Below are 11,054 nucleotides of genomic sequence, written 5' to 3'. Positions count from 1 at the left end.
CATCCGCGAAGATGTCTAATTATGCCAAACAAGTATTTAGTATGCAAATATGCAAGTGTATGTGCTTGCATAATGATATTTAAAATGGATTCAAAAGTTCATGCATATTAAAATCGAAAACTATCAGCTTTTTTTTCAAGTCAACTTGCGATTTTGTTCTTTACTGCTCCAACTGCAAGGTCAATTGGCGACTCACAACAAAAAAGTCACCGCCGGCGTTGTAGATATCATACTCGTATAAATAAGTGTATAGCCACATTTTTCAAGTAACGTTTGCCAGCACTCTTCCGCCACGGGTACTTACGACAGTGATACTCTGAAGAATTCATGATTTATCGAAAGAATCGCTATAAACATAAATACATATGTATATAGATACATATGTGATTGAGCAAGTACCCACATACCAGCGGCCGTCATTACAATTTGTTGGGCATTAAAATTCTTTGATGTGCGTCCGTGTGGTGGCTGATGTTTTATTGAAGGCGCACAAAATTGTTGGGAGTGCCTTGTCACGTGTTGTTTTTGGCGTTGGAAAATATAGCTTTATATGATTTATTATACAATTGAATGGAAATCCGTTTGCAATTTATCGCGGCGCATTAAAATGTAAAAATATTTTGTCTCGATAGTCTTCAACATGTGTGTATGACTGTTCAAGACATAATGTGTATGTACATAAATACAAATATATAAATACTCGTAAGTACTTTGTGCTTCTAAGTTATTGACATCCATCATTTGTGTACCAAAGTGTCGAATTTCCATTAAAGCCATGCTTGTCGGCTTGTAAGACGTCGGAGAATAATTAAATGACAATGAAGTTCAAGTAATTTTCGTTTGACCTGAGGGCAAACCTGTTGTCCAAAAGCGAGAAAGAATGCTTATGGTATTAATGGAAATTCACATTTTGCTTCTAGAGAGTTATTTCATTATCTGAAGAATAAAAGTCAAATCAGTTTGATACGTAATTTGGATAGATAATAATTAAATGTTTTGTTATGATTTTTTCTTAATTTTGTTTACTTATATCTATTTATTAAGGTCTGAAGTCTCGGGATTTCTATAAAACATTTCGGGACTAATTAAATATTTTTGTTTTGTATCTACTTATTAAGTTCTGAAATTTCGGGATTTCATTAAGACATTTCGGGATCCCAAAATTTTTCAGGACTAGTTAAATATTTTGGTTCTATATCTACTCCTTAAAATCTGAAGTTTCGGGATCCCGATAATTGTCGGGACTAATTAAATATACAGTAGATGCTTAAATTTTTTATATTTTTTTTTATACATTTTCTATCAAAAATTCTAAGTTTCTGAATTTCGGGGTACCGAATATCTTCGGGACTAATTAAAATTAATAGAAAGTGAAAATTCCATATTCCATTTAATTTACTGCAGCATGAAAATAATATGCGGTTCTAATATATATTATATAACTTCCGGGATCCCGAGAACTTCCATGCAAGATTGCTGAATTTATGTATAGCAGTGAATAAGGGTTGATAATTATTTCAGCTTCTAGTTTGACATCACTTCTAGAACATATGCATGTATTCAATAATTTTATGAATATTGTTTCTTATACAAAAGACTTAAGCAACGAACCCGAATAAGAGTTAAGCGAGAATCCTCTTTATGCACTTAATACAAAAAATTGGATATCACTCAAAAATTTAAATTTATAATATGGTATTGAAAAATGAAAATATTCTTTTATAAATTTTCCAACACGATTTAATCAATACATACACACACAAAATAAATAATAAATAGATCAATCAGATTATTGCAAATTTTACCAACTTTTTGTATTTATTTTTAATGAAAGTTTTCGTGCAATATACCCACTGCAGCCTGCTTAGATGTGCATATTTGGTCTGATTAATTTGTTTCAAAATATTCGTTTGGCCGATCGCTACTTTTGAAAGTGATTTCTGGTAATCAACATTCAACCGAATGCCAATTCAAAAAAGTAGAGAAGTAACTTGACTTTAATTACATTTTTATTGCACTCTTAACTAAATTAAGCCAATTGTAACATTTAAGAGCAACCACTCAGCTTAATGAGTACTGTGTTGAACGCTAAACTGTAAGTTTTATGTCAATAACAGTTAAAGTTGATAGACGCATAAAATTGAGTGCTTCCGATAAATACTTACTGTTATTTAAGATCATGTTTGTTCACTTGAATGCTTGCAGTATGATTTTCAATTTAATTGCAGATGAGAGAAGGAATTTGGAAGGAAGCATTCGATTTAGGAGTTTTGTTGGAGTTTTGAAAGAGAATATAATTTTTTAATTTTTTTCCAACAAACAAAAAGCACACAATTAACTGAGGAAAAATTGTTCCACTTTATTTTAGTAAGATTAATTGTTCACAAAAAATGTGCGTAACAAATTAATTTTATATAGAAACACTTTTATATGAAAATTTACTACTTTTTGTGAAAGGAATAATGTCTCTAGTGGAAAAATGGCAAATTTATTAGTATAAATATAAAAAAATAAGTTGAGGTTTGATTGGAAATACGAGAAAACTTTTTCGACTAACCAAAATTATATAAAGCAGCATCAATGCCAGACACTTTGTCCATAATAAATATTAAAATTGATAACCACTCCAACTTGAGTGCATAAGAATGCATTAGCGAGATACGCATAAAAGCAGTGAAGTCATAAAAATTTAAAAATACATGCTTACACATTCAGAAACGGCAACTTAAAGTACGAAGCCAAACTGCCAAAGCGCATGCGCACCGCAATTAGCCACTTGCAAAACTTGTCTAAGTTAAAATATGTCTTTATTTGTATTTTTTGTTGCCGTACTGAGTAGGACATGGAATTTATTTATAACCGCACATGCAAAGCGTGCACACACAACGAAGAATGCGAATAATATATGCACTTAACTACGGTAATGTAGCACATTTGCAAGAAATATGTGAGCAAAGGCGCAAATTCGGCTGTGATTGCCAAAGAGGCAAAGCAGAAGCTACCAACACGACTGCTACATACCCACACACATACGCATAAACACATAGACGCTGTGCTGGGCACAAAATTGTTGTTTTAGTTGGTACACCGCGCGGTATGAGTAACATTTGCCGTAATCGCTGTTATCAGCGCGCATAAATCTGCAGGGATTTTCTTTAACATTTACCATTTACTTCAATTGTAATTTATTATTTTTTGCACTCTTGCAGCGGTGAGCTGCTTATTACATGGCACCGCATAACAAAATACAAAAATGTGCCACTATGTCATGCGGTGACTGTGCCGCGTCACTGGATTGCGCAGGCGAACGTCGGCCAGCAGTCACAGTCAGTTGTGCGGTAGGCAGCCAACAGCAGCAACAATACGCCAGCGCCGAACGAAGCTAATTTCTCAAAATGCTGGCGGTGCATATTACAACGCGGCCTGCTTGCTTGCCAGCCTGTCTGCGGCTTGTTGCTGGCTGACGCGTCAGATTTGTGGCCACGTCTCGGCGCATACACGTTTGGCACGCCGGCGCATCTCACAGACGCAAGCCGTTGTGCGGCACATTGGCATTTTTCTTCACAATAATTTGGCAAATGCTCAGTGAGGCGGCGAGGCAGCGAGTCTGCGCATTCTGGCGTTCGCATTCACAGTTTCCATGCACACGTTTCAGAAATTGATTTTCCACTTGGTTGGCTTGGCTCACCAGCTGGCGTTGGCATGGCGTCAACTATTGCGCGGTTTGGTGTGTGGCTGGCTGTGGCGCATCTTCAAATTCCTGGCATTTGTCGCGCTGCATTGAGGTGCTTAAATAAAAGGAAAATTTATTGCGTTTCTTGTTTGTTTGCTTGTTCGGTTACGAACTGTGGATTATTGGCTGCGGTTTTGCGCTTGGAGTGCGGTTGCGGTTGTTTGCCTGTCTAAATGACGTTTAACCCGTCTGGTAAGCATTTTCCGTCGCAGCACTATGACGACGACTCTTCACTAAATCACTAAATGAATGTGGCTCTTAATTTCTTTTATGCATTCGTTATGTAATTATTTTTTGTTGCAATCGAAAGGCGATTTCGAAATATGTGGAAATATTGCGTGCCATGTGCTGCAATGTGGTGAATATTATTTTTTTCTCCATAATTAAAAAATAATTGTATAATAGCTTTGGCAACATTCTAATCCGTAGAAGAGGCAGGGAGTTGAGGATCTATTTCATACTCAACGATATGAATTTTTAAATCAACAAACTTATATTGAGCAATGACAATATTTTTTATGTTTTGTACTTGTGTATCGGATAGTCGAAGAAGTTGTTTCGTATTTCTTATCAAACTTCAACTTATTTTTTTTTATATATATAATGAACTTCAATGAACCAAATATATACCATTTTGGTCAACCACTTTTTGTAATTCTTCCGCTAGAGACATTATTCCATCAGTGGAATTTTCTGGTTTCTCGGCGAAAAGCTGCGACAATTTATTTTCGCTCTCTCTTGAAGCCAACTTTACTTCATTAAAGGAGTTCTGCATTGACCGAAACAAATTGCAGTCCAATGGTGCAAGGTCAGCGTTATATGGTGGTTGCATTAAAACTTCCCAGCCAATCTCTTCCAGTTATTGTCGAGTTATCAAAGATATGTGTGGTCGGTCTAGCGTTGTTCTGATGGATGACCTTTCTGTTGACCAGTTCTGGCCGTTTTTTTTTCGATTGCCTGCTTTAATCTCATCAGTTGCTGATAGTAAAATGTAGAATCAATTGTTCGAAGCGAACGAATTGATTGAAGCGAGCAAACCATTGTTGTAATACATGAACTGATACAGTAAGCTTCGCAAATTTCATTGGTGGGTTGCGTGGTATTCTTCCCTTTTTCATACAATTTTAATTTTGACTCATTTTTGGACAGCTGTAACTTTTTTCAACGTCCCGAATTTAATTTGTTTTTTGGGTAAATAAAGCTTAAAATCTCACCTTTCCAACACAACGTTCCAACTGCAGTTGGAAAAGCTTTGAAATCCCTAATAAATTCCATAAATATTGCCAAACACAAGTGATTTAAACCACTTATATGTATGAACATTAATACTTCTCCTTGGGTATGTTGCTAATCTGACGTTAATAAGACGAGGGCACATCAACGCGCACAGGCGCGATTTGGCAAAAGTCTTCGTAATTCCAACAAAAAAAATTGCAAAGATCGTGATAAGTTGGCGAAAATCATGAGCTGCTCGAGGGCTTGGAAACAAATAACAGCAATAAAATGTTGATAAAAGCTACACGCCGCATTTTTTGGCACTTTCAATTTCAACGACTCCAAAACGCTGGGTCCTCTTCGCGATGTGATGTGGTACTAAGGGGCAACAACGGAGCTACAACCTAAGTAAAGGTTGTGTGTTTAGAGTGGGTAGGCAGCAGCACTATCAACACCGCTGTAAGTAACAGAAAAACAATAACAACAGAAAAATTCACCGGCAATGTGGCAATTGTTAACTGATAAAGTGCACATTATTTATTTTTAAAATTTGATTTATTCTGCTTTGAGCCGCTTAATTCTTGTTGTTCACATTATTTTTGTTTTTGTTTTGTTTGGAATTACAACGAATTCGTGCACACTCATCGCTTTTATTTATTGTGGTAACATTTCCATTTTCGGCTGCTGGATACAATTAATCAATGTCTCTCGCCTTCCTACGATATACATACAAACATGCAATCACACATAGATATCTCAAAATTACGTTCACCTATTAAGTCCAAAAAAAAAAACTCTTAATGCTCACTGTTTATATTTTTTCACGTGCTCTTATTTATGTTTTTGTGCAACAGGCCTTTAGCAGTTGTTTAATTAGGTGTCATTGTTTGTATCTTTGCCATCAACCTTTAATCAGTTTAACTGATTACATTTTTTATGCTATTTCAGCATTAAGTTATTTTATTACTTTAACTTCAATAAAAAATACAGTAAAGTAGATACATAGATGTATATGTATAAACTCTTGAAAAAGAGCTATATTTTCAAAACCTCTAGGACTGTTATGCTTTCAGTTCTCGAGAATTTTAGTGGAACAGACAGAAAATTACTTTATAATACTTTCCTCCAATTGATTGGAATTGGATACTCAACCGATAACTAACAGGTCCATTGAAAAGGCCCGGCTTATCATAGGAAAATAAATTTTTTTCAAAATTCAAAATAGGCTTCAGTTTCGGCGAAATAGTCGCTATGGGCCAGATCTAGAGAATACGGTGCATTTGGAAGCAATTCAAAGCCCAATTCATGGATTTGCCATCGTTTTCACTGACTTGAGAAACGGTGCATTGTTTTTGTGAAACCGCAATTTCTTCCTTCGGCGACTTCGTCCCTCAAACGGTCCAATAACGCTATAAAATAGCCGCTGATGGTGATTCTTCCAATTTCCGAGCACTTTTTACTCTAAATCAAGTCGTAAATCATGAAAAGCTTGTTCAATATTGACTTTTAAATACTTGAATATAGTACAGTTAATGGCTAAAGACCAATGACTTCAAATAATCTTACTAGAAGTAGTCTGTTGTTGTTAAATTACAATTTATTAGCGGTCTTTCAATGTCGCAATTTCTAGAAATAAACGACTCTCCAAACGTAGTTCCGTTCAAGATCAACTTTATCTAATTGCGGCCATAAAGTTATCATCGATCTATACCGCAATCCATTGACGGTAACGGTGACCCCAGCTCTGAAGCTGCGAACCGATGATTTGGCCAGACCAAAAACCACACCAAACACTTTGTTTATTTACTACATAACTCAGATAAAAGTGAGACTCATCAGAGAAATTTATTTTTTTAAAAAATTGCTATCGTTTTCAAGTTGTTTTAAGGTAAAATCAGCAAATTCACGACGATTACGGTGGTTCAATGGCTTCAGTTCTTGAGTGAGAACAATTTTATCCGGATGTAAGCACGAATCTTGTTCAAAATCCGTCAGGTTGCGGTTCGAGACAGTCGCAATTCGTGAGAATGTCTTGAAATCGACAAATTGGGGTCTTCAGCAACATTTACCTGAACGGCAACAATATTTTGATTTCTTCGATCGCTTCATTGTCTTATTGGCTTTTGAATATTATGTAAAGAAATGCACACTAGAAATTTTCAATAATTCAAAAAATGGCGAGCGTAGGTGGACGATTATTACAATTGGAGAACGATTATTTTGATAAGAAAACTGAATAATTTGTAAACAAGTATACAATGAAAAAAAAATTACAGATCAGAACATATTAAAAATTACCAAAACGACACTTAGAACTCATATCATCTCTATTTCAAAACCCGGTATAATGTTAGCTACATAACAATCGCTGATTTTCATAATGAAAGCATACTCTTTTCAACTTGCCACTGCTTATACCAATACAAAAGGTGAACGTTTTATAAATTTGGACATTAGCTAATCACATTTAAATATATATGAATAATTTGTCTCTTCAAACAATATCATTTGTTAGGAAATCAAAGAGTAAGACACCTCTTTCGTCTCATTAATATTAAGTAAATTAGCTGTGATATTGCAATACTATATTTCGCTTTGGCGGAAATCGTGTTGAATTAACCGTATTAATTTGCATATCAAATAAGTGTATTTACTTCGTGCTCATTATGAATCTTCTATGCAAGTAAGCGCCCATAATAATTCATTATAAGTGAAATTTTATTGTATTTAAATATCATGTTTTCCTCGAATAAGAAATAATATTAATTAAAAAGTAAAAAAGTAGTATAATAATTTCTCTGAAGCGTAAACAGAGATTAATGACCCCGCTGCGAGGAAAACAGCAGAAAATGCCAGTAGATTGACAGCAATGAATTTCGCCAACTAAAACTTCGTTGCAGCAAGGGTCTTTTGTATTCAGCTCAATCGATTGTTTGGCCAGCGACAGTTGCACTTCTTCCCACGCAAGGTCTGCACAGCGCCACATGTCTTCCGGTTGCTGCTGCAGTGCTGGAGACATCGCGAACTACATCATTTACCACAACGTAATCGACACTCAGCGTTCGCGCATTCAAATGAGCGATTATTGCCAGCATTTTCATGACTTTAAAAGTGCCCACTGGCATCTTCCATAATATTGCATGGACGTATGTATGTACTACATATATATATATGTAAATGTGACGCGATTGTAATGAAATTGAAAATGCGCGTCAATTATTTACAGCGCGTGGGACAGCGGGTATGGTGAAGAAAACTCGTATGAGCCAATACGTGCGATTAAAAAGTCATATATCTAAATTTGCTTCAGCCTGCTGCTTGGCAATATGAAGGAGAGTCTGGAACCGAAAATTATTTTTAAATGCACAAATAAAAAAAGTCTAAAATTTATTAACCGAAATCGGACTTTAATGCTTTGTTTATTATGAAGTTAATTTGACTTTTGGTTATAAAGTGGTTATATATTGGTAATCTTACACTCATTATTATTTAGAGTTTTAGTTATAAAATAGTCATATATTGGTTATTATATCCGATAACAACTTTCAATTTTTTTGATATGTTGTTTTGTGTTTTAGGTAACGATACATATAACATACATATATATTGATATTTTGTATAAATCAGAAAAATCGAAAAAATAGACATACATATCATTGATTAATATTTTATTTAAAACGAACACCCCTAATGTACTTACAAACTCACATATATTGTTTATAAATGCATATGCAGTGCCATCATGCCCTCAGCCATTATTGGCAACCTCAATTGGTCATGGCTTAGCATCATAACACTTGATTGTAATGAGAAAATCATCATGCGCTGACTTCAGCAGTTTCTCCAGGAGTTCGACGGCAGGAAAATTCGAATACTGAAAAACTGCTAAGCTTTAAGTGATACTCGCCTCTTTTTGGAGGTTTGCAGGCGTCTTACAGCGCACATAAGGAAGACATTTCCAATGCAAAAAATCACAACAATATAAATGAGCATAGAAAACTGCTTTAGAGAAAAAGGAGTGAGAAAAAAGCTAAATAGGCAAAGGTTCAAACATATAGAGTACATAAATGCACACTATAGTCGGTAACAACTATTAAAAGCGTAGTCCGTATTAAGAAAAATATACTATATGTTGAATTTGCAGGCATTGTACTAAGGAGGAAAATAGGGCGTACAGGGAAACTCTACTATAAAGGATGTCCTGTTTACTGAGTTGTTGGTACCATCCGAAATTTTTGTTTCTATATCTGAACAGAGCCCAATAAACGAAAAAGGTCCTATAGAAACCTCTTTAATTTGTGTCAATTTAATATTAATTTTAAATAGGTGGCAACCGTTCTAAAAAAAAAGTTAGCTATAAGAATCAATTTGATCTCAGTGTTGTAAATTTTTAATAACGTAGACATTTTATCATTTAAATTTTTTCAAAAGGTAGCAACTCTACAACCTTCTGGTTATATAAAAGTCATCTAATTCGGTCCACCACTAGTAAGATAATATACAATTACGTTGCGGTGTAACGCTTTTAACGTAGCCCCTAAAATAACTAGACTCCAGAATAATCCTTAAGAATTCTTAAAAAATTTATATTCACAAATTAAGTCCTTTTTTATAAAAAGTCACCTCAACTAAATGTAAGGCTCCTACGCTTCGTTGCATTTGCATTAATTGTTGTGCCCATAAATGAAGCAACTAAAAGCCGCAGCCGCAACCGCAGCCGCTCAGCAGGGATTGCCAAATCGTGTTTGACGCTGTATTAAAACTAAATTTAAATTAATGCAACAACAGCTATAAGTTTGCTTCCACACACACTCTTCTCGATCGATCTGCGGCTCATTACGACACCAACTAAACTGCTCATCTGCTGGTGCGATGATGGCTATGATAGCAGACTCGTACTGGGCTGTCGATTATTTTGCATTTTGCCCGCGTCTCCAAGCGGCGACAGACTATTAAAAGCGCTTTAAGGTGACGCCTGAAGACGCTACCTTCGACCACCTCGAACTTTAGCTTGATTGACATAATGCGCTAACCCTCTCCCACTTGATGTACTTCGAAAAATATAAATCATTTGCGACTTCACCCATTTTCGTGGTTACCATAGCCGTTCGTTCGTCTTCATGTTGTTGTTGGCTTTTCCAGCAACCTCAACTTTGAAATGCCAAAATCGCATTTACTTACCGCCACATTTGCTTTGTGTCGCATCCCAGAGATGGCAAGTTGGACGGCCTTTAAGTTTTCTTATATTTGCTGTCACTGTTATTGTTATTATGGCTTTTGTAATAATTCTTCACTTTGCTGTTTAGTTTTCGAGGTTTGGAACCTTTGTGCCTCGTTGGTGGCTGTCGAAGGTGCACGAATAAATGATTGCAGCAATTTTCAACTTAACAGCCGTTGCAGCAATCAAAGTCCAAAACTTTATTAAAAAGTAGTCAAATGACGGAAGTAAATAACGGTTTATTAAATATGCTAATAATTGGTATTAACAATTTTTTGGTGTATTATCTATGTGTGTATGTACATGCATATGTACATATATACATACACATGTGTATGCTTGGGAAATTATTATGCTGTTCAACAAAGAAAGATTCAATTTCTATTTTGAATGGTATTTTTAACTTCAGTCTTCACATTAAATATAGGTTAGTTCTGCGTCATATAGATTTGAAATGTTAGTTTTTAACCGACTTACGAGCAAAAATTTACAGTAAGTGACTTTTCCATACACTTTTTTCAATTTTTTTGTTTTGTTTTCCAATTGATTTATTTGTAAAGTTTTTAAATCGTTCAATTTCTGTCGCTTGCTTTCTTTATTTCGGCTATTTAAAAGGTAAATTATTGAAAATTATTCAGTGAAAACTTTATGGGTGTTTTATATAAAGTGATCAATTACAGATTAAAATTTGTTAAGATGCCTCGAATCGATCACACTAATATCGGTCGGCGTTCTTTTTGCCATGAACATACATTGGCAGCCCAGAGCACATACATGAGTACTCGCAGAATGCGATGACATAAATATGTACGTGCATCTTCGTTTACTGAAATAATACATTCTAATAATTTTTGGAAGTACGCCCAAACTAATATCGTTTTAAGTATC

The sequence above is a fragment of the Bactrocera latifrons genome, unplaced genomic scaffold (assembly GCF_001853355.1).
Source record: "Bactrocera latifrons isolate USDA-ARS-PBARC rearing strain unplaced genomic scaffold, ASM185335v1 scaffold_3, whole genome shotgun sequence".
In the NCBI taxonomy this organism is placed as follows: Eukaryota; Metazoa; Arthropoda; class Insecta; order Diptera; family Tephritidae; genus Bactrocera; species Bactrocera latifrons.
The sequence above is the reverse complement of the archived record's forward strand: the minus strand, read 5'-3'. Positions refer to the sequence as shown.